Here is a 24,871-nt window from a genome sequence, read left to right on the forward strand (position 1 = left end):
CATCCTGGAATTTAACTTTTCACTAAAATTCAAGTGGGGCTAGTGGGAGGTGAGAGGGAACAGAGTGAAGGTACACATGGCCATGGCCCTTCAAGAACGGGTATACACATACACTGTGCAAGTATACACGTCCACATACAAACCTTATGGCTGAAAAGACAAGAAAATTCAGCTTTCTGAGCTGTCTCTGGACATTATCACTTAGAGAAATGAGAAAAAAGTGAGTAAAAAGGGGGACTCTAGGAAAGCTTTATCTATTCTATAAAAGTGACTGTTTACTGTAGGGAAGGGCTTAGGGATGAGAATTGAATAGTGATTCTTAGGAAAGAATATAATTGCGATATATGATTGAACACAGTTATTCTCTAGAGTAAAATCCTAGGTATCAGATCTAGAGGATCATATAGTCCCCTCTTTTTACAAAGCTTAAAGGGTGAAATGATTGAGCAAAGGTCATGACCAGGACTCTGACTCCAAGTTGGTATTGTAGAATGGGGGTGTATCAGTCGATAGGCAAACAAAGTCAGAGGTACTGTCCTTATATAAGTACAGGTGGTAAGAACTATGTTCCACTGAGGATACAGCCCTGGAAACTCAGCAATGAGGAAATGCTATGAGCAGGGAGCTCATATCAGTCTAACCAGTTCACTTTATAGGAGCCAGATATCTCTACTACTGTTGAAATTACATGTATGAACTTTTTAAGGAATCTCAAAGTGTACAGAACTTTTCAACGCAATGATTCTAGTTAAAAAATTGGGTCTGCTGGTTTCTACCCACTGTCTTAGTGAAAAAAAGTTAGTGAAGAACTATCCAAGGCCAGGATATCAAAATGACAGAAGCTTGATCTTCCAATAAGGTCAGATGTGAGTGCTAAATGTTGATTAATGTCAAGTTGCAGTGTCAACAGCTAGCTGATCAAGGGAGGCCCTGGAACTAGCCCTTTTCGTGTTGAATTGGTAACACTGTTGGCAGCCCTCTCCCTGTGGTGGGTGGATGGAAAAGAGTTAGAAAACAGAGGAATTGGAATTTCTAAAAAGGGACCTTGCTAGATAGTCCTGAGGCCCAAAGCCTCCCAAAGTTTCACAGGGGCAAGAGAGAGGGAAGGAAGGGGTAAAAATTAAATAAAGAAGACGCAGAAGTAGATTTGAATGTTAGAATTATTTTTACTATTTGTTAAGAACACTTATTTTCATTCCAAAAGATGTGGCAATTTTATCAGACCCTCTGAAAGACCAGCCCATTGGGAATCAGGAAACCCTGGTCTGGCTCCTTTGTTTACTAGGTTGGATGACTTTGGCTGAGCCATTAAAACATTCCTGGCCTGAACTTCCTTCATTGGAAATAATACCTGTCCTCTCTGACTTGCAGGATTGTTAGGAGATCTGATGAAATGATAGACATAACCTCCCTGCAAAAGCCATGAAGCACTCTTCAAATGCAAAGTAATATTATTACTATTGCAATAACTAGCAGTCCTTCAGAGAGTCATAGCACTTGGAAGGTCAATTTGTTCTTTGGCCATCACTCTGCATAACCCTCTTCCAAGCAGGATACTCTGATCTTGGTGGCGGGGGAGGGGGGCAATGGATCAAGTGTCCAAATAGACATCTCAAACATTCTGGGTTCACCAACCCCCACAGGCACTAATTTCTTTCTTACATTGCGTTAGAGTCTCTCCTTTTATTACTAACACATAATTCCTCCTGTTCTGCCTGATGATTTTTTTAGCTGATGAAATATAATTTTTAGTGTTAATCCAGTAAAATACTCACTACTGAAGAAAATGACCAAAAGTTGCCAAAAGTATGATCCCTGAAGTCTGGAGTTCAAGTGTAATAAAAGCCAAGCATCTGTTTTTGGAAGGGGCCAAGGATGGAGTCAGCTCTTGGACCCCTTTATTTGTAAAGTTTCAATCTCTTCCTTGATTTTGTCTGGCCTCAGGTCATTTTACTCCCTGCAGGATATTTTTTTGGGGTGTTCTGTTTTGAAGAAAAGTAGCTGTACCTGTACTGAAAATGTTTACGTGTTACTGAGGTCAGCCTTAAGGCAATAACATTAGTTGTGTGCTTTTAATAACGCAAGGAGTTTCAATTAAGACAAGACTGGACAACTTCTGGGAAGTTTGATTTATGGTGGGAGAGGGTCATCCTGACCTCAGGGTTATTGCATTGGTCTTTTCTAACTTGGACCTTCAGCTTGCCAAATCATTTCCTCTCCCTATACCCTACACACTTTCAATTATGGACACTCTCTCTTGGCTCTGAACTTGGATAAACGCTACCTTGTTAGCTAATAGCATCATTAATTATATTAATGATTAATAGCTAATTAGTCATAATGCTGTAATACTTACAATGGAGATTTCCTTTCTTGCAGCATCTCTGGGTCTCCAGCACACACAGCTTTCCCTATTCCTGACTATAGGACTAATGCAGCTCTAAACCTGTTTTTCTGACCACCCTGGCAATCTTTAAGTTGCTTCAGTTTTTATTAACCAACCCAGTCATCTCATGAACGATCACTACTGCTCGCATCTTGTATCTTGTTATTTCTGTCCTGTCACTAACTGCCCTCCAGTAATGAGGCCAGCAATCAAGTTTTAAATTTTTATTCTATAAGCGCTTTTACTTCCACTCGGCCTACTTTTCTATTTTTGCCCCTATTTTCACTTTACTTTTCCCTAATCCCAATTTCGTGGAATCGCACACTGCCAGCACACAACTCCCTCCTACTCCGCATTTCGGCTTCCTTTCAGCAACCACGCCCCCCGACCCACGGGGACCAGCACGCATGCGCAGCCCACGCCTTTACCTGGGCGCTCGGGAGTGGGCGGAGTGGGCGAGGGCGGGGGTGGAGCGGATAGTCGGCGGTTATCTGCGCCGCTGAGCGCTCACAATGTGGCAGGAGGGAGAAAAGGTGCGCCAGGGCCGGCCCAAGGGCTGCGCATGCGCGCCGCCGCTCCCCGCAGCCGGGATGCCGGGGGAGGGGGGGCGGGCGGAGGGAGGTATCGGGATCCCTGCCGGGCGGGGGGGCCGGCGAGCGCAGGGGCCTCGGGCACGCGCGCGCGCTCTCTCGCCTCCCTCCCTGCCCCCCCTCTCGCACACACACATCCACACACGCACACCCCCTCCTCTGTCGCCCGCCCCGCGCGCCGCCCGCCCCGCCGGCCCCGCTCGCCCTCGCGCGCTCGGAAGGGAGTCGCGAGACGTCGGAGCGGCGGCCACGTAGCGCTGCGGCGGCGGCGGCGGCGGCGGCAGCCGAGGCCGGGTCTGAGGAGCGGCCCTGAGCGCATACGTTGGGCAGGGGGGAGGGGCCGGCCCCGCCGGCGGTGGTTACTCGAGCGCCGCGGCTACAGGCCCCCAGCCGCAGGGATGGACCGCCGAGGCAGCGGTCGAGGCGGCGGAGGCGGAGGCGGCCGGCCCGGGTGAGTAGGGGCCCCTTCCCCCGCGCACTCGCCACCGCCGCGGCGGCGCCCCTGGCAGCAGACCTTCCTCTCCGCCGCCCGCCGCGCCGGGCCGGGCTCTGGGGACCGGCTAACGCTGCGCCGAGGCAGCTGCGTGCACTAGGCCGGAGCAGCCCCCATCCGGCGGGGAGGCCCCGGCGCTGCGCTCCTCTGGCACCGAGCTTGGGCCGGGGGCGTCCCGCTCTTGCCCTTTCGCCCCCTCCTTCACGGACCTGGGCTTGGTTGCAGTATTGCAACGAGTCCACTTGCCCCGAGGCCTGAGGGGAGGCTGGGGTGGCATGGGTTAGCGGGCAGAGGGGAGGTTTGCACCGGTTCTCTTGCGAGCGTTCTCTTGCCCTGCAGCTGGTAGCTTGCACTCACTGCCTTCCCCGCCCTGTGGCTGCGCCCAAACCTCCAGCCCCCAGGAGTATTGTGCCACCGGGGACAACATGCATCTGATGTGCACCCGCCACCAGCAGCCCCACTCTCACCCCAGTGGGTAATGCAGACCTTTCTCCACCCCCACCTCCTCCTCCCCGCCAATCAGGCTCTGCTGAAGAGTCTCAGATCCGAGACACCAAAGGTAGTGACACCCCCGTTACTTCTCCACGTAACATGTTCATTGTCGAGGGATGCCTTCTGTACAAATAATAACTGCCCCTCCCTCACCTCGAAGTCCGTCTTCAGGATTTAAGATCCTGTGTATTCTTTTTTGAAGTGGACCACTCTTTGATCACATCTAGAGAATCCCACCTACCCACCCCCACATACAAACGCACACTTCCTGATTGCAGAGCAGCCCCTGTCATCGCGGATCCATTGTGAGAATGGCTTGTGCCAATCAAAGGAATGTGCCTTCGCCTTTGGAGGAGGGTGCTTTCCACAATCTTGTTACAGGATGTTCTTGCGTTTGTCGGTCTTTGATTGCCCCCAGATTGTCCCAGTGTTCAAGCATCATTATTATGGTGTTTTCCTTGTGTACATCTCCTGCAGACCCGCAGCAACACCTGAGTGATGCTTTTCCCCCAGTTCATTAGATACATATGGTGCCGTGGGAATTTTATCCTTTTTGTTGTAATGTTTAACATCTATGGTCAAGGTGTAGTATAAAAGTCGGGAGATATTTTGGGATGAAGATCTCTGTTTTTCCAGAGGATGACCAGGCCGGTATTGTTCTGGGAATGGCAACTAGCACATGCTTTGTTGACAACATGTATATGTTTAGGGAAGGAAAGGTGCTGTTGCTGGGATGTGTGGTGTCGGTGCTGAAGGCAAGTGATGTAAGAGTGGGAATGTTCTGTGAGTGGTGCACTGCACTAATTGAGAGCACTCCCAGGTAGCTTAGTTAATTGTGTCTCCACTGTACACATGTATTTGGATAGACACTGTCTTTAGTATAATTTTGCTTAAAATGTTCACTGCTAAGTTTCAGCAATTCTGGAAATGTTTCTTTCCATGGTTCCTAACCTTTCTTTGGGGTCATGGAAACCTTTAGGGCCCCTTTCTCAGTGAAATAAACACATAATTTTTTATGTGACTATAGTCATCTTGAAGCTGTTCCTGGGATCTCAGATTATGATCCACATTATGCAAAAGTGAAAGGAATTTGAGTTTTGTGTTTTGTTTTTCTTATAAGGATTAGTTACTTTGGCCCTGAGCGGTAAACTACAACAAACATATGTATGTAGCCTTGTGTTTTGTTCTTTGGTTATAGTGAGTTAGGTATTATGTCTCCGTCTTCCCATTAAAAAGGGAATGTGAGTCTTTCAGAAAAAGTTAAAACTAGAGTCAAAATAATTTGTTTAGATGTGACCAATTGATACTGTATGTTCCTGGCATCTCCTTCTAAATGTAGCAGATTTCAACAGTGAAGTAGTCTGTTTATAATGCCTGCCTGGAATCTGTATGTGTCGGCTAAATTAGATCTGATCTCTTAAAAGGAGGCTTTGTCATACCCATAATAAAGCACCTGCTCTACGATGAGAATTTTTTTCAACTTTGTTAAATATGATTTCATATCTTTATTAAAGGTAATAGTGCCGTCAAAATCAACCATTTAAAATTTTTGTTTTAATGGGAGGATTTTAATTGTAGTTAAGGAATTTGGGCTTCATGTTTGGAGTCTAGAGCTGGGGATGAACTTTGCACCATTCTATCAATAAGATTGTAAATATCAGTTATTTTGCTTAAATTGCTCTGTATTCAGCTTTTGTCTTTTAATAATGTTTCAATCAAGGGACATTTAATCTTGTGATAGTGTTAAGATGGGCAGTGATGTTAAATAAGCAGTCCCCAGCTCTCTAGGAGTTTATAATTTTGACAGTATTTTTCATTTTATATTTTGTTTGTTTATATTTTCTTTTATTTCTTTTTGCATATTTTGGGGTTCTGAGAGTCTAAGGAATTCATGGTTTTAACTGGCACTTTGGAAGGCAAGGTAGGAATCTTGCATAAAACCTGTTCCACACACCTGAAGAATAGCATTTATTTCAATAATTATGAAGTATATCCTGTGAAATTTGAAAACATGCTGAGATTGCATATTTGCATTTTTATTACCTAATGTACATGCTTGAAGTGGCTTATATTACAGGTTACATTTTTTTTTGTTCATGTCACACCTGAAGTTTTACTATCAGAAATGATTTGCCTATGCTAAACCCAAACCATTTCAAAGTTGCAAATATACTATTTTTCTTTGTCAACATAGTATACAGACAGACCATTCAAATCTCAGGGAACCGTGTAGTTCCTTGGTTTAGTTTTGTAAACCCTCTTCTATCCAATCATTTTCCTAGTTAAACAACCATATGCCCATATAGCAGCTGATCCTATAACGCATGTGGCTGTGAGAACAGCATTCTCTCCCTGCCAGCTTCAGGGCTTGGAAGCTGGAAAACAATTGCAGAGCAGTGAGATACTTTTTAAGAAGTAGTGGTGCCAGCAGTTCGTCCTCATTAATACAAGCAGCTTGCTTCAGTTTCTCCAACACTCCTCTTCAGACACCCTTCCCTTAGGAGGTTTCAGATCAGCAGCTCCTACTCAAGGGAAACAGCACCTACTCTTTGCAACTGTGGCCTCAAGATCTGATTCGACACCCAGAGCTGTTTCCATTTCTGCTCTAAGTATGGGAAGTACTCTTGTGGTGTGGTAAGAAAATACTTTTCAAGTCTGCAGGAAAAAGAAAGTTGGTTAATAATGCTACTGATGTGATTTTATTTTTGAGTGGCTGAAGTCTGTCAAAGTAAACTATAATGTGAATTGTTAAAAAAAAAAAGTCGCACTTTTCTCTAGGATTGTAGATAATTTTACCAAAAATGTGAATATACTCTTGAGTTTCATTTCCCTTGTTTTAAAAAGTCAGTTGAGAGACTCCCCTCACCCCCCCAAAAAAAGAAGTGGATGGTCTTCTATTTTGAATCATGTCCTTTTGAACTAGTTATTCTGAAGTAGGTAACTACATCTCTTCATTGGTAACTCCTTGGTCTTGTGCTACTGTTTTAGGTAGCTATTGTCATCATTTTAGATGGTTATCACATGAATTAGCCTTGATAGAGGCAAACTGGTGTTGCAGTTAGTGTCATTAGCTAAAAGGAGATGGTTCTTTGGAGCCAGGTAAAACTAGCTTTCAGTTTGACCTACACCATTTACAGGCTTTATGGCATTGAACATATCACCTTGACTTTTTCTGACTTCAGTTTCTCATCAGCAGAATGAAATTTGTTTTGAGGACTTGAAATAAATGTTTGCGATCTCCTAGCACAGTTCCTGGTGTGTATTCATATTAGGAACTCAACAAATGGTAGAACACAGACAAGTCAGAGTGAAACTACAGATCATTTTGGATTAAGACAAGATTTAGAGGTCCGGTGCTATGATTTGGCATTCTTTCATTTGTGCAGATTTGGGATGAAAAAAAATGCAAATATTGGACTTGCAGCATACCTAAGTCTTGCAGGTGTAATGTGTTTATTGGAACTTTGATTTCTTACTTTATGGATGGTTGAACTTGGTAGAGACAATAAAACATAGCTGCAAATTCTACAGTGTTCACAGGCTGTACTTATTTTAAGCCTATTCAAAGCTTATGTGGTGAAAGAAGTGTTTTGGACGTTAACATATCTCAATGAGTTCTGTGTCTAGAGTTGAATCATGAGCAAAGTCTAGTATAAATTTTCATGATTAATGCAAACTCTAAAGTGCTTAATAGAATCAGTGAAGACATCAGTTGCTTGTTTTAGTTAATCTGTTTATGTAGCAGTTGTGTTTGATTATTAAAAATACTTATAAACATTTCTCTTATAGAATTTCCATTGCTTTTTTGAGGTTTTGATCATAAACTGTTATTTGGGCTACAGGTTTGAGTGCTTTGTACATTTTTGCTTTGGTAGGGGAAGGAAGGAAATGTAAGGTTTCTTTGCCTGTCAGATTTTATTGACTCTGTTTTAGGCCTAAAGATTGTGTTTCTAGCCACTTCTTTTTATCCTAAAGACAGTTTCAGGTAATAAGACATTCCTTTTTTCCTTTTAAAAATATCATTTAAAAGACTAATTACTTTGAAATGTACATTCAATGTATGTAGTTTATGTAGTACATACAACTTTAAAAATAGAATTTCTTTGGTTTTATGGAATTAAGTTATTCTGTAATTTTCGCAGCATTGTGATAAGTCTCTGAGCCCACAAGATTTACCTAAAGACTGTTCAGATAAGGGAGACACATCAGAAATGCCTTAGGATTTATTTCAAGGGAATTTGCTAATCCTTATTTTCTTTTACTGTTGAGCTATCTAAAGGCTTGCCTATTGAAGGAATTAGTCACTAGTATTGGAAACTGATAAAGAAAGATTGGCAAACAATGGTCTTTGACTCACCTTAGAATTTGCAGTATACTTTGAAAACTTAATCTTGGTCAGAATATATACTAATTACATACTAGCCCAGAATGACTAATAAAACAAAATTTGGATGATTGGACTACATATTTTTTTCCTTAATTATAAAACATTTTGATAAGTAAACTTTTTTGGGGGGTGGGGTGCTTTTTCTTCTAAGCTTGGGGTGGCTGGTTGCCTTGTCAGTTTTTTTTTTTTTTTTTTTTTGATAAACCGATGAGTGTGTGACAAGAACAGATTGTAAGGGTAGAAGAGAGAGGGAAAAAAATTGGCTTCTAGCCTAATTTCTTGATGTTTACTGTGCATGTGGCATCAGAGGGTTAAACAAAGATGTACAGTGTCTCTCTGATTCCTTTTGTCATTAATGCTAGTGCAAAATATAACATTTATAATTTTTCAGCTTTGGAATTTGTATTCCTTTTTTGGGATTCAATGGAGCATAATTTTTTACTTACACTGTGTGACCTACAAAATGAGAAGACTTATAACTAGGACCTTGTGAAAGTTTTTCACCCTTTTGAATGTGTCATTTTAATGTATTTAAGTAATATCAATGACTTATGAACACTGAAACACGTGGTAATTTTGGATTTTTGTTTTGTTTTTGCTGGAGAGGAATGTTTCTGATCTTGATTGAATGGATAAATCTATGTTTACCTTGGAAAAATGACTGGAATGACCGGGGACTTTTCTGTATTAATATACTATGAGATCTGGAGTTTGAAATTACCTTTCCTGAAAGTTCTTCATTGTAGGGAGCCCCACATTTTTCTCTGTTGTTTTGTTTTGTTTACGGTGCTAAGGATCGAACTCAGGGCATTGCTCACGATAGGCAAGCACTCCACCAGTGAGCTACATCCCTAGCATCCCCCCATTTTTAAAAATATACAAAGTTATATAAATCAAAATTAACTCTAAAAGTTTAAAAACAGCTTATATTCAAACAATAGGATAAATATTGCATAGCTGAAAAAATTAATGAAGACACTGTATACTGCTATGGAAAAAATCTCTAAAGTGTTCATGAAAAAAAAAGGCACAGACAGTGTAGAGTGTGCAACTGTTTGTTTTATGGGAGAGTGAATATATTTGAGGATTATCCTGTATATCATAAAATAACTCTAAGAAACTTACTAGTTTTATAAGAAACTGATAATACCAGCTTCTGTTGCAAGCTAAATTGGATGATAAGGAACCTGGGTTGGAGTCACATGTTTCACACTCTGTGTGTGTGTATTGATATATGTTGTTTTTTTTTTGAGTGAAATTTTAATCACAGTACACACAGAAAAGTAGAGGCATCATAAATGTGCAGTCTAGTGAATTTTCTCTATATAATCAGCATCTATAATAAGAAACAGATTTTTAAAAAAATATTTAGTTGTCGATGAACCTTTAATTAATTAATTTACTTATTTATATGTGATGCTGAGAATCGAATCTAGTGCCTCACACTTGTCAGGCAAGTGCTGTATCACTGAGCCACAACTCCAGCCCAAGAAACAAATGTTTGTGAGATCTTACTATGTTACCCAGGTTGGCCTCCAGTTTTTGGACTCAAGCCTCCCCTGTAGATCAGACTATAAGTGTGCGCCACTATGCCCAACTAGAAACACATTATTAAAGTTCCAGAGCCTCTCATGTCCTTTCCTAGTTATTGCTCTTCCAAATGGTTTTCATATCCCGTATCATCATAAAGTGGTTTTGCCTGGTTTATGGAAGTTTTTTTTTTATTTTGGTGCTGGGTACCCAGCTAAGCTTATGCTCCACTGTTGAGTATGTCCTCAATCTCTTTTGTAAATTTATATAAGCAGCATGTACTCTATATAAATGTACTGTATAAATGCAGCATGTATTCTTTTGTATCTGATTTTGTTATTAGTTTCCTATGAAATTAATAATAGTAAATAAATAATAAACATAATAATAGTAGAGTTTTAAATATAAAGACTTTAGTATAAGTTTTAGTGCACCAGTCATCTTTCTTTCTTTTTTTAAACAGGCTATTTATAGTTTTCTAGTAGGTAAAACCAAATTATCTTGGAATATAGGTTTATATATAAAAGGTATTCATAAAGAGAAATTAGTATTATTAGTTTTCCTATGAAACTAATAATACCCTATTATATGCATGCACTATAATTTATTTATTAATTCTATTATTGATGGAAATTTGGATTATTTCTGGTTTGGGGCTATCATCAATACTGCTGCTCTGTTCATTATATGTTCTTTTTCACTTAACAGGGTATATGCGTATTAAGTATTTAAATTTAAAATATATCCCTTAACTGATTTATAGGAAAATTTCAATGGTCCATTTTAAATTAAAAATTAAATATTTAGTTGCACAAAATAACTTCCAACTATTTTGGGGGTCTAAGATTTTCACAATATTAAGAGAAATCCCAGTGCAACCTAAGACCAAACCCCATATTCTTCTATCCTTAAATAAAGAGGGGTTAAATATGAGAGAAAATGTCTTTTTTTTTTTTTTTTTAAAGAGAGAGTGAGTGAGAGAGAGAGAGAGAGAGAATTTTTTTAATATTTATTTTTTAGTTTTCGGCGTACACAACATCTTTGTATGTGGTGCTGAGGATCGAACCCGGGCTGCACGCATGCCAGGCCAGCGCGCTACCGCTTGAGCCACATCTCCAGCCCAAGAAAATGTCTTTAAAATAGTTTCAACACCTGAACTAGGGCATGGACCTGTAGTCCAAGCTACTGGGGAGGCTGAGGCAGGAGGATCCCTTGAGCCCAGGAGTTCAAGTCTGTCTCAAAAAAGAAAATAAAAAGTTATAATGCCCAAAAGATATGATTTTGTAATTGCTAAGTATTTCTTATGATATTTCATTCATATATATATATATCTCACAATCCTGCCTGCACTGGTAATTATTAAACTATTTTATTTATATACATTTTATAACTACACATATTTAACTTTTTTTTGGAGTTCCAAAGTTCTAAACAAGTTACAATATGGAATACTTTAAATATAGTTAAACTTGTTTTGAATATTTTAGGATTTGGTAGACCTGTCAACCAAATAAGATGGTATATAACTGTATGTAGCCCTGCAGCTTGATAACTGTGGAGGCATCAGTGTTCCTATTAAAAACTGCATTTGATAAAAAATTTTTCCTTTATTTGCAGTGGTACCCCCATCCCCAAAACATGGAAATAATTATTAAAGTATGAGACCATAAAGCAGTGGTTCTCAATCACAGTTGATTTTGCCTCCAGATGCTACTGGCATCTAGTGAGTAGAGGAGCAGAAGAATACTGCTAAGCATTCTCTAACACATGGAACAACACTCACCATAAAGAATCACCTACAGTGCTGGCTGAGAAATCTTGTTTCAAAGCAACTAGTGACTAAGCTGAGGTACTAGGCAGGTAACAATTTTAACATTGACTTTGTTAGATTTACACAAAACTCAGCTAATTTATCTCATTTAGAGCAGAAATAAGCTGGGTAATTTTCTAAATAGTAGTAGAATTTTAAATATGAAGACTTTAGTATAAGTTTTAGGGCATCAGTCATCTTTTTTTTTTTTAAAAAAACCAGGCTATTTATAGTTCCCTAGTAGGTAAAACCAAATTATCTTGGAATATAGCTTTTATGTAAAAGGTATTCACAAAGAGAAAGATTATATTTGTGTGTGTGTATATATATATATATATATAAAATATAGCAAAGACTTATTTTTTTAAAAAGCAGATAATCTTCTGTGATCCTAGTGTGGATCTTGCTTTACTCTAAGAGAAAAGCAAAGTTGGTTCTTTGACAGTTCTGTCCCCAGCATACTACACACACAAATTAAATCATGTATAATATGGTAAGTTAAGGAAAAAAAAATTGCCTTCTTGGAGCAGATATTAGGCTGTGTGGGTTTAATCCCCCACCACTGGGGGAAGAATTGCCAAGTGAGAAAATGTTAAAATTAAATATTAGAAAATTCATGCATAATAGAAAGAAAATACCTAATTTAAAATGGCAAAGTTCTTCCTGTAAGATTGTGGTAAAGAAATAAGCACTTGTGCATCCATTCCATGTTGTCAGATGTGATAATCCATATCTAGGAGATGTTTTTTCTGTCTTCCAGTCTCTCCTCAGTCCTTTCATCACCTCATATGGAAAGTTAGATATTTTTTATTTCTTTGAAGATGACTTAGGTCTCTAAAGCCAGGTGGTATACTGAGTACTGAGAGACCTGTCCACAGCAGCTAACTGCTGCAGGATTGGGCTATTCCAAATCTAGAGCTGATGTGTGTTTAATTCTGTCTAGCAGTAGTCCTAGCAGTTGGGCCATATCTGTAGAAAGAATCAGAACATGCATATACACTCTTCACTTACATTTACACCCACATCTGAAACAAAAACTTTGTGTCACTATCTGTGAGACAATATGGTAGTTTTTATTTAGTTTGGTTTCATTTAGAAAAATTGGTTGGGACAGGCAGTTTGAAAAAACATGACCTTATATAGTGTTTTTTAAAATGTATCTTCGTGAAGTAGATACTGAATAAATGCTTATTGGATTAAAAAGGGTGCAAGAGGGTGATAAAAATCATATTTATGGCCTTATTCCATATAGAGGGGTAGTTCTTTAAAAACTGAAAATCTAGAAAGGGTTTAGGTTGGATCCCATTTTGCCCAACATTTGAAGCTATGGTCTTCTCAGAGATAGTACACTTGTCATTGCTAAACACACGCATATCACCTGTGCACAGATACATGCAAACGCTGTCTACTGTTCATTATGTTAAGTAAAACTGATAGAGTCAATGAATATGTAGAAAGAGATTTTCTTAAACTCTGTAGTATAACCCCCTTTAGCATCTTGTCTTGAAATAAAAAATAAAAAGGTCTGAGGATGTAGCTCAGGGGTAGACTGCCTGAGTTTAATCTTCATTATACAAACAAACAAACAAACACAAAAACAATAAACAGAGAGCCTAGTGTTCCAGAAGGACAAAATTTCTAAATTTCTATACCTGAAGTTGCATATACAGTGTGTATAAATATGAATATATTTATTTAACAAACCTTTATATAGTATTTACAGTTCATTCTTCTTATAACCCCTTTAGGTGGTAGGTGTTATTTTTTTCCCCCATTTTACCAGTAGGAAAATAGAGACAAAGTGAGGTAAGGTTAATTTCCCAAGTTAAGTGTCCTTTTTCTTGGTACAGATATTTTTAAAGAAAAGACCCATTAAAACATTTTATTTTACTAATTGAAAAATTAAAGAGAAGAAATTTCAAATCCATGAATACTTCTGGTTTTTAGAAACCAGAGACTGAGTAATTGCTTTACATTTTTAAATCAATGAATAGTAAATTGACATTTTTGTATACATACAATTCTGGGAATGTTAGTGTATATGTAGGTTTGTGTAACCACTACTGCAATCAAGATACAGAAAAGCTCCATCATCCCCCAAATCCCCTTTTGCTATTTTTTTGTATTCACCCCGTCCCCTGCCCTCTATCCTGCAAACATTGAGCTACTTACTGTCTGTCACTATTGTCTTGTCTTTTGGAGAATGTTATATAAATAAGGATAAGTATATAACATTTCAAGGCTGGCTTCTTTCACTAAAAATAATGCCTTTGATATTTATCCAAGGTTTTTGTTTGTTTGTTTTTTTAATACCTTTTATTTTATTTATTTATTTTTATGTGGTGCTAAGGATCGAACCCAGGGCCTGGCACGTGCTAGTTGAGCACTCTACCACTGAGCCACAAACCCAGCCCAATATTTGTCCAAGTTTTGATGTGTATCTTTTTTCCTTTTTATGGCCAAATAGTATTCTATGATATGAGTGTATCGCTAATTGAATACCAATCACCATTTGAAGGCCATTTGAATCGGTTCCAGTTTTTGGTGATTATGAACAAAGTTACTATAAACATTCACAGGCAGGTGTTGAGGTAAATATGTTTTCATTTCTTGAGGGTAAATACCTAAGAGTAAGATTGCTGTAGCATATAGTATGTGTATAACTTTACCCCAAACTGCCAAACTGTTTTCTAGTGGGTGTGTTATTTTGTATCCCCACCGGAAATATGAAAAGTTCCAGTTGATGGGGACGTTGGTAGGTATCTGTAATCCCAGTGACTCGGAGGCTGAGGCATGAAATCACAAGTTCAAGGCTCAGCAACTTACTGAGACCGTGTTGGGGATGTGATACTGTAGTGGAGTACCTCTGGGTTCAATCCCCAGTACTGGGGGCGGGGGGTGGAAGTTCCAGTCATTTCACATCTTTTTCAGCATGTGTCATTATTAATATTTTATTTTTGTCCATTTTGCATTCTAATAGGTATATAGAAATAATTAATTTTGAACCTTGATCAGATTCTGGGTACTTAGCCCAGTTCTGCCATTAGAGGAGCCTTGCCTTTTAACTGTGATGAGGCTCTCATTTCCTTGTCTTTTATGTAATAGGGTTATATTGGATACATTATGTTCTCTCAGCTCCCAAATTCACTGATACAGAAAGAATCCTTGGTAAGAGGAGGAGAGAGTTATGTTTACTTGTGCAAAAGAATCCATTGGTTTATCTTTTCAGCTAAAGTACAAACATTATCAGCAGGGTGTATATTTATAAATGGAATCCATATAAAGTAACCTGATATATATCTATAGTTTGTCCTTTGGAGTTAAAATTGTGATCATGTCTATCTTTAAGATGAAATTATATTGTTAATGTTGCGGTTCACATTGACAACCTAGAATCCTTTGGCTGGTGTCTGATACTTTTATATTTCTTAGCTTTCTAGGGTTAAAATTTACAGTAAGTTTAATAATAGATATTTTGCTATTTGTCATTAATAGGAATCACTTAAAAATTGTATATTTAGTTACTGTCCTTAATGTCTTATTTGGGTGTTAAACAGATTGTTTCTAGTAACATAAAAATTAATAGCATTATTATTTTTCTAGAAGATTACAAATGCATATTTAAGGAATATAGAAAAATATGAAAAAAATGTATCCCCCTCCCTATCTTTACTTTTCTCCTGAGACATCTCTCAATGAGTATACCTATGCATGAGTATATTCATGGTTTTGCATATTGAGATTATATGATCCCATTTACACACATCCTTTTTTTTGTGGGGGGTGGTACCGGGGATTGAACTCAGGGGCATTCAACCACTGAACCACATCACAAGCCCTATTTTTGTATTTTGCTTAGAGACAGGGTCTCACTGAGTTGCTTAGCACCTCGCCATTTATGAGACTGGCTTTGAACTCATGATCCTGCCTCAGCTTCCTGAGCCTCTGGGATTACAGGTATAGGCCACTGCACCTGGCTTACACACTTTAATGTTTTTTTTTTTTCCTATGTGGACATATTTCTGTGTCAGTTAATGTAAATCTGTATCATAATTCAGATGGATTCATAGCATGCCTGTTTTAAGCAGTTTTTTCACTGCTGTAACTAAAGGACCTGATTAGAACAATTGTAAAAGAGGAAGGATTTATTTGAGGGCTCATGGTTTCAGAGGTCTTAGTCCATCGAAGGCCGGCCCCATTCCTCAGGGCTCGAGGTGAGACTGAACATCCTGGCGGGAGAGAGTGGCTGAGGAAAGCAGTTAACGTGGTAGTCTGGAAGCAGAATCCACTTGCCAGATACAAATATATACCCCAAACCACCCTTCTCCAGCCACACTCTACCACTTCGGTTACCACTCAGTTAATCCCTATTAGGGGATTAAATCACCCATTGGGTTCAGACTCTCACAACCCAATCATGTCTCCTCTGACCCTTCTTGCATTGTCTCACACATGAGCCTTTGGGGGATACCTCACATCCAAACCATAACAATGCCTATGTCTATATGGGCCATTTTTTTGTTTCAGGTTTTTTTTTTTTTTTTTTGGTTATAATAAATGTCCTCACACACACATCTTTATATATTTCTAGTGGCAAATTAGTTATAACTATAATTCTGTGGCTGGGTCCGAAAGTATATACACCTTACAGGTAGGAAAATAGTGCTGAACAGCTCTCAGGAAGGTGGTTCTGTATTCACATAGTGTCATGAGACATAGCTGGCCATGCCTGTTATGCCCAAATCAGTCAGGTTATCTTGGCATTAGTCAGTTTGGGACTTATGCCATAAGACATATTTACACATGTTTGTACATGGATTCTGGTGAAAAACCAAGCCCACTTGCTAATTGATAGTCTTTACCAAGTAAACCTGACATTGCTTAAAAAAATCAAAGCTTTAAAAAACATTAAAAATCAAATCTGCTTTTGAGAAAAATCACCTGATAAAGACATCTGATTTTTTTTTAATTCAGAGAAAATCTTTTAAAGTAACTATAGTATTTAAAGTATCTATAGTAGTGCTGTAAATTTTCTTTTAAAATACCTTTTGAATAATTTTAGATTTATAGAAAAGTTGCAGAGAGTAGCATATAGTCCTTATCCAGTTTCCCTATTGATTCAGTCTTTCATTAACCATTGTTTGTTTCTTAGGATTAAGAAACCTACATTGGCATACTACTATTAACTAGACTTCAGAGTTATCAGATTTCATTAGTCTTCAACAAGTATTCCTTTTCTATTTGGAAACATATTAAGCTTTTCAACTGTATACTTAAGCTTCAATACCTGTTCACAAATTAATTTTAGTCATTAGATATATCATACTTGTATATGTACTGTATGTACTGTATCTGGATGTCTGTATTCGTTTAAACAAATGTAAGTTATCTTTGATATTAATATCTTTGAAAATTATCTTTTGACATTCACAGACAATTCTGCCCAAGGCAATTTTAAGGTAGGGCTGAGGAGCTTTCCCTGCCCTTTTTGTGTTCTTTGCGGAAACGAGATTTATAACATCTACAGTGTGTTTCTTGCACAGTGGTACCCTTTTTAGCGTAGTTACAAGCCCCCATCTCCAGGACACGTGGAAAATTTCCTACTGTTTACAAGGAAATTAGCTATTGAGAGTGGTAGAGAAGAGTGTCTTATGCCGGATGGTTTCACTATCTTAATTTCTCCAGGTGTGGTAATGCACCCCTGTAGTCCCACCCACCACTTGGGAGGCTGAAGCAGGAGGATCACAAGTTCAAGACCAACCTTGGCAAAGTCCAGTCTTGGCAATTTATTGAGACCCTTCCTCAAAATAAAAAATAAAAAGGATGGGGCATGTAGCTCAGCAGTAGAGCATCCTTGAGTTCTATCCCCAGTACTACACAAAAACAAACAAAAATATCTTTGTGGTTCTTGAAGAAGAAAAAGGTGTAGGTTTTGATAGGGTAATAGCTGGGTACCTTTCACCTCTCACTCCACACTTTCTTTTTTTTTTTTTTTTTTGGTAGGATTGAACCCAGGGGCACTAAATCACTGACTCACATCCACAACCTTTTTATTTTTAATTTTAAGACAGGGTCTTAATAAGTTACCTAGGGCCTCACTAAGTTGCTGAGGGTGGCTTTGAACTTAAGAGATCCTCCTCCCTCAGCCTCATGAGTCACTAGGATTACAGGCCTATGCTACCATGCATGGGCTCACTCTGCACTTTCTAATGTGAAGAATTCCTTCTGAGCAAATAAATCATCACACAAACTCACTATATTAATTTAAATCATTTCTAGTTTATGGCAAGGAAGGAAGAAATTGGCTTTTTCTTTTTTTGTTGTTTCTTGGTACCAGGGATTGAATCTAGGGGTGCTTAACCACTTAGAGACAGGATCTGAGTTACTTAGGTCCTTGCTAAATTACTGAAGTTGGCTTTGAATTCATGATGCTCCTCAGCCTCTTGAACTGCTGGGATTTCAGGCTTTTGTCACCATACCTAGCAGAAATTGGCATTTTTAAAAATCACTTTTCCAGGGCTGGAATTGTGGCTTAGCACTTGTCTAGCATGTATAAGGAAGTGGGTTTGATACTCAGCACTGTATAAAAATAAATAAATAGAATAAAGACTTTAAAAAATGCTTTTTAAAAAATCACTTTTCCTCACAGTTAAAGGGAATTCTTAAAGTATTCCTTCATTAGCATACCACTTTAAAAAAAACTGAAAAAATTCTTTTTTGTATTCTAAGAAGCAAAAATGCAGAGCAGTAACATGAGAAAGCACACACTAGATCTGAAGTACATCTTCCTTTTGCGGAGGCAAAGAGGAAGGAAGACATGGCATTTGTCCTGTATGTCAGTTAAATTAATGAACTAATAGTAAAGTGGTCCTGACTTTTGCATGTTTCATGAGTGCCTCTGGGCAGAGCAATGCATTAGGTCTAATGAAAAAGTATAAATTTATTTTCTTTCTCTCAAAGAGCTTGTAGTGGGAGAAATACCATTTGTAGACAAACAAGTGCAATTTAGGATGTTGTATGTTAGATGACAGCTCTGTGTCACAGAAGTTTTGAAGGGGTGCTTCAAAACTTCAAAACCCATAATCCCAGCAACTCAGTGGTGGGGGCTGAGGCATGAGAATCAGAAGTTCAAAGCCAGTCTTAGTAATTTAACTTCCCTTGGTTCAAGCCCCAGTACCAACAACATCAACAACAAAAAGGAAGTTTGGGAGGGGAAATCCCTTCTGTGCAGGCAGTCATGCAAGGCTTTAAGAAAAAGTGCACTGGAGCTAGTTCTTGAAGGATGGCTGGGATTTTATTATAGTGATAGGGGGTTTGGAAGGTATTCTAGGTAGAAGGAAAGAATGACAAGATTTTAGAGGTGGAAAGTGCTGTCGTATGCATGATGAGTAGCATAAATAGCGTGGGGACATTAGGTGGGAAGGAGAAGATGAATTTTGGAACCAAGATTGGGCTCAGGTGGTAGAGGCTTTCTGAATTGTACTTTATTTCATTGCTGTAGGAACCATTGAAGGTTTTGTGGCTAGGGAGTTACATGATTCAAATTTTGAAAATCTCTGTGTAGGGTGGTTTGAAAGAGGGAGGCAGAAAGAGTATTATAATTGTGTGAATATGAGGTGATGAGGGCCTGAACTGGGGTTCTTGTTAGTAATTAGAATAGGAAGAACAAGATAATTTCAAGAAATAAAGCTTAGCTTATTGGATCATTAAATATTGAGGTAAGGGAAAGAAAGCAGCCCAAAATGAACCTGAGGTCTGTAGCCTCACTCAGGCTATGCTTTATTTGGTTCTTTTGTAGATTTGATCATAAAATAACTTAAAAATCAATAATCTCAGAGGCTGGGGCTGGGGCTCAGCAGTAGCACACTGACCTGGCATGTGTGAGGCACTGGGTTTGATTCTTAACACCGCATATAAATAAATAAATAGAGGTTTATCAACAACTGAAAAAAAAAAAAAAAAGAAAGAAAGAAAAGATGGGGCTGGGATTGTGGCTCAGCAGTGGAGCGCTCGCCTAGCACGGGCAGGACCTGGGTTCAATCCTCAGCACCACATAAAAATAAAGGCATTGTGTTGTGTCCATCTACACCTAAAAAATAAATATAAAAAGAAAGAAATCAATAATCTCTCAGAAAAGAAGGAAAGTATGTGGCATTCTTGCTTTAGAAGTAATAAAATGTGCAAGTGTGTAGTTTAAAATAGAAGATGCATGGCATTTGTTGATTCAGGGTGGAAGGAATAAACCAGAGAAGGAAGGTGGGCTTACATTTGATGGGGAGTATTATGCTGATGGGCTGTGCTTTCATCTGGTTTTCCAGACCATTTTACTGTAGGTGACAGCAGTACAACATTGAATAAGAGAATCCTTGTTAACTCATGTACAGCAGATTTAGAAAACGATCTGAAAGGTTCTTCTGCTCACCCTTGAACCCTTGGATATTTGTCCCTTCACTGGGCCTAGGGAGTCAAAGGTATGTATCGTATCCACTGGAGAAAAAGCAGCTTCAACACCAGCTGCTGGCAAACTGGCTGTGCACTGGAGCAGTGTAGACCTAAAACTGTGCCAATGGATAGATCTACATGAGACGTTCCACATGAAGACAGGTGGTTGGTTCCATTTCATTGTACTGTCCCTGAAAAATTAAAAGATAATTAGCATCTGGATATAATAGTTGCTACTATTTAGTATCTAATCCTCATCGAGTGATGAGAGTGAAATATAAGCTAGGCAGGAGAACTGCAAGTTTTGAGCAAGATCTTCAGCAACTTAGTGGAACCCTGTCTCAAAATAAGAAAATAAAATGGGGCTGTGAATGGAGCTCAGCGGGAGAGCGCTCACCTAGCACATGTGAGGCCCTGGGTTCAATCTTCAGCACCACATAAAAATAAATAAATAAAATAAAGGTATTGTGTTCAACTACAACTAAAAAATAAATATTAAATAAATAAATAAAACAAAAGTAAAAAAAATAACCAAACTATCTTTGGGCCAGGCCCTTGTGGGGCACGCTGTAATCCCAGTGGCTTGGGAAGCTGAAGCAGGAAGATCATGAGTTCAGAGCTAGCCTTAGCAATTTAGCAAGGCCCTAAGCAACTCAGTGAGACCCTATCTCTAAATAAAATATAAAAAGAGGTTGGGGATATGGCTCAGTGTTAAAGCATCTGTGGGTTCAATCCCTGGTACCAAAACAAAGAACTATCTTTGGTTGCTCCAGCTACATACTTTAAATGTTACCAAACCCAGGCATAGTATCACACACCTGTCGCCCCAGCAGCTCAGGAGATTGTGGCAGGAATACTGCAAGTTTAAGGCCAGCCTCAGCAACTTAGTCCCTAAGCAATTTAGAGAGACCTGTCTCAAAAAATAGAAATAAATAAAAAGGGCTGGGGATATAACTCAGTGATAAAGCAACCCTGGGTTCAACGTTCAGTACCTAAAATAAAATGTTACCAAAAAGTAGTGTTAGAAAATTTGCATGAGTGTGAACTAATGTGAAAGTGCTTTGATTTTGGAAAAGGAAAAAATTTAAAGATATTACAATAAAAATCCATATCACTAATAGAAAATTTTCTTTAACATTCATAGATGAAGAGGAATTAGACTTAGTCATAAATCCCCAGTCTCCAGGCAGGTTTGGTCACATCATTGGCTTGGCTACCTTGACCATGCACTGGATTTGAGTTATGACAAATTTATTTTAAAACAAAAGCAAGCAAGCAAACAATACATTTACTAAGTTTTTTGACTGATTGCATCTATTTATAGACGTATGTTGTGAAGAGTTGTGGTTTTCTTAGATTAAGAAAGACATTGTATAAAAATCATCTCCCCACATAAATGTTTCCTCCACCTACTCATTTGTCTGCAGGCCAGGAGTCTGGGCTGGTGCCTTTGCTGCTCATAGGCTCATTTTTTAGATATTCTGGTGTAGTTAAAATATAAATGTCTAATGTGTGTAGTGTTGCTAATTATTTTATAACCTAAAATTAACTTCTTTGGAGTTTATGGGGAGATAGTGGAATGAACATATTGTTTTACATTCATATTCAGAAATATGAATGTTTGGGGCTTTTGCCTTACTGAAAATGCAGTTATTCACAACGCAATATAGAGAATGATATTTTGGGAAAAGATGATTAAGAATTCCACGTAGAAAGCTGGGCATGGTGGTTCACTCCAGTAATCTCAGCTACTAAAGAGTCCTAAGCAGGAGAATCCCAAGTTCTAGGTCAACCTGGGCAGTTTAGAACTTGTTTTAAAATAAAATTTTTAAAAAGGGATGGGGCTGTAACTCAGTGGTAGAGTACTTGCCTAGTATGTATGGGGCACTGGGTTCAATCCCCAGCACCACCACCAAAAAAAAAAAAAAAAAAGAAAGAAAGAAAGAAAAAAGAAATCCAGTGGAAGAAACCTTTGTATATTCAAATGTCTTCCATCTGTTTTCCCAGCTCAGGTTATTACTGAGCAATTATTGTGCCATGGAGCAAGTAGCCAAGAATAATTTTGTGTGATGAGGAGTTTTTCTCCTCACAAGTCATGTCATTAAACTGCCACACATTCTGTAGTTCAGCCTTGTGTTAAAATTTTAGTGTTGTGTTACCAGTAACTAATGGAGACTTGTTAATGTGATGTGTATATTCATGGGGAATATGCTTTTCTTCCCTTACAGTAGAGATATGTTGCAGCATGAAAATGTGTTGATCCATTGAAGTCCCCCCCCCGCCCCCCGCCCCAACTGCTTTACCTGTTGTCTGGCATTTAATGAAAAAAACCTTGCTCGAAAGTTGCAGATCTCTTGAGGGCAGCAAATGCTACACTCAGAATGAAACTAGGTTACTGCTTCTGCAACATGCAGTGGTTTGTATCAAAAGCTGTTTTGGTCTTGTCTTTGAAATTATCCCCTATTCTTTGAAGTGGTCATATTTTGATTGGGAGTGGTTTTAAATTTTAGAATTTCCTGAATTGAACCTAAAATGTTTTATTATTTTCTTATGTGGTTGTTGTACACAAGCTTTTATAGAAAGCTTATCTCAAGATAACATACATCTTTAGTAAAAACAAAAAAATAGTTTTGAGAAAGTATTAAAGACAGTGTTTTAAGAGGGTATTAAAAATGGTTTTATGTAGCTAGAATATATATTTCCTTAGCTTTTAAAATATCTTGAGTTTTATCAAAATTTTAGTACTTTGAGTTTGTATTTTAATTCTGGAATCATCTTTATATTATCAAGAGGAAACTAGGCATTTTTCCTTTACTATTTTTTACTTCTTAAAAAAAGTGTATTTGGGCTGGGGCTGTAGCTTAGTGGCAGAGCACTGGCCTAGCCTGTGCGAGACACTGGGTTAGATCCTTAGCACTATATACAAATAAAATAAAGACATTCTGTCCATCTACAACTACAAAAAAAAATTTTTTTAATGTATTGTCTTTTTTCCTTTTGGATGACATGGCTTGAAGTGAGGTGGAGTTTACAGCTGTTCCTTTATCATACTCTTTCTTCTCCATATAAGGTTTTTTCTGTTTGTTTTTTGTTTTTGGGGGTGCTGGAGATTGAACTCAGGGGCTACTGAGCCACATCCCCAGCCCTATTTTGTGTTCGACTTAAAGACAGGGTCTCATTGAGTTGCTTAGCACCTTGCTTTTTGCTAAGGCTGACTTTGAACTCACAATCCTCCTGCCTCAGCCTCCTGAGCCACTGAGATTACAGGTGTGTGCCACTGTACCCAGCTACATATAAGTTTTGAAATCTTAAAAGTAACCTATTTTAATGAATTCCAAGATGTTTTTCTTCAGTGGTGTTGTTTTATAGCAAGAAATGATCTTTCCCTTTGACATTTAAACATGCTCAATGCTCTCCTATCTTTAAAAGCCAAATTCATAACTTTTTTCTATTTTATGTCCTTCTGCCTCTGCTGATCATCACCTTTTGTCTTGTCCTCACCACACTTAACTCTGTAGGGTTAAGTGGGCCCAGAAGGCAACCTTGACCCTTTTGCTAACTAACACAAGACTCCCATTCTCCCAGGGAGAAGAGGCTGGTAGGACAAAGGGATATTCATGTTAAGGAATTATTCTGGTACTATATTTTATGGTCATTTTTTTCTATCCTCATTGTTTAGCAGCATTTGATACAGGTGACCAATTCTTTCCTGAAAATTAAATATATATATATATATATATATATATATATATATATATATATATATATATATATATATATATATATAAAATAAATAAAATTTTTTGTTTGTTTTTAATCACTTGTCTTCTGTGCTCTATAATTTAATGCTTTTATTTGGCCTCACTGTTAATTTCTTCTCTCTTCCTTGGTAGTTTTGTCTTTCTTCTTTGGTAGCTCTTTCTCCTCTATTCTTGGAGTACACTATTGCTTGGTGTTCTGCCCATTTCTCTATTTACCTGCCTTCCTAGTCCCCAATTATATATATATATATTTTTTTCTGTATGCTGATGTCTCCCCAGTATAAATACTATTCAACTTAGAGTGGCATTAGGTCCTGATGAACACTGTAGATTGAAAATATTATAAGCGAAACTGCATTTAATTCACCTCACCTACTGAGCATCACTGCTTAGCAACATAGGACTGTGTTGTTTCCCTTTGTGGTTGTGTGACTGACTGGGAGCTGCAACTTGCTGTTGTTGCCCAGCATTACAAGAAAGTATTGTCTGCATACCTGTAGTCCAGGGAAAGGTCAAAATTCAAAATTCTTTTTTTTTTTTTTTTTTTTTTGGTGCAATGGGTTAAACTCAGGACCTTGTGAATGCTAAACAAATGCTTTACCACTGGACTCCAGTGGTAATATCTCCAGTGAAATGTTTCTAAAGAATTTGTATCACTTTTGCATCACTGTAGATTTGAAAAAAATCTTAAATTATCTTTAACCATCACTATGTAACTGTAGTCCTGACTTCTAATTAGGAGATTGTTACATTTGACTACTTGACAACTCTACATAAATGTCTAATTTGCATCTCAAACATTATTATATAAATTAGGATGCTTTGAGCTCCAAATAATAGAAAATACAACTGAAATTTATTTGAAAACAGGAAAATTTACCCTCACCAGTAACAAGATGACTTAGTCTAGGATTGATTTAAATTTGTGGTTTAGCAGTACAATTTGGGACTCATTCCTTCCACCTTTCTGATTTGCCAGC

The 24,871-nt window shown here is 38.3% G+C and overlaps 1 protein-coding gene across 2 annotated transcripts in view; it reads left to right on the forward strand.

Moving 5' to 3' along the window:
- Positions 1 to 2,872: 2,872 nt before the first annotated feature.
- Znf652 (zinc finger protein 652) overlaps positions 2,873 to 24,871 on the forward strand; it is a 55,472-nt gene continuing 33,473 nt past the window's right edge. Inside the window, exon 1 of one of the 2 annotated variants that reach the window (XM_071603811.1) lies at positions 2,873 to 2,919. The gene's annotated coding sequence lies outside the window, so the exon portion shown is untranslated. Of the gene's footprint in view, positions 2,920 to 3,191; positions 3,428 to 24,871 lie in introns of those variants that run through there. The other variant, XM_027924812.2, reaches the window with a different exon arrangement.

The sequence above is a fragment of the Marmota flaviventris genome, chromosome 17 (genome assembly GCF_047511675.1).
Source record: "Marmota flaviventris isolate mMarFla1 chromosome 17, mMarFla1.hap1, whole genome shotgun sequence".
In the NCBI taxonomy this organism is placed as follows: Eukaryota; Metazoa; Chordata; class Mammalia; order Rodentia; family Sciuridae; genus Marmota; species Marmota flaviventris.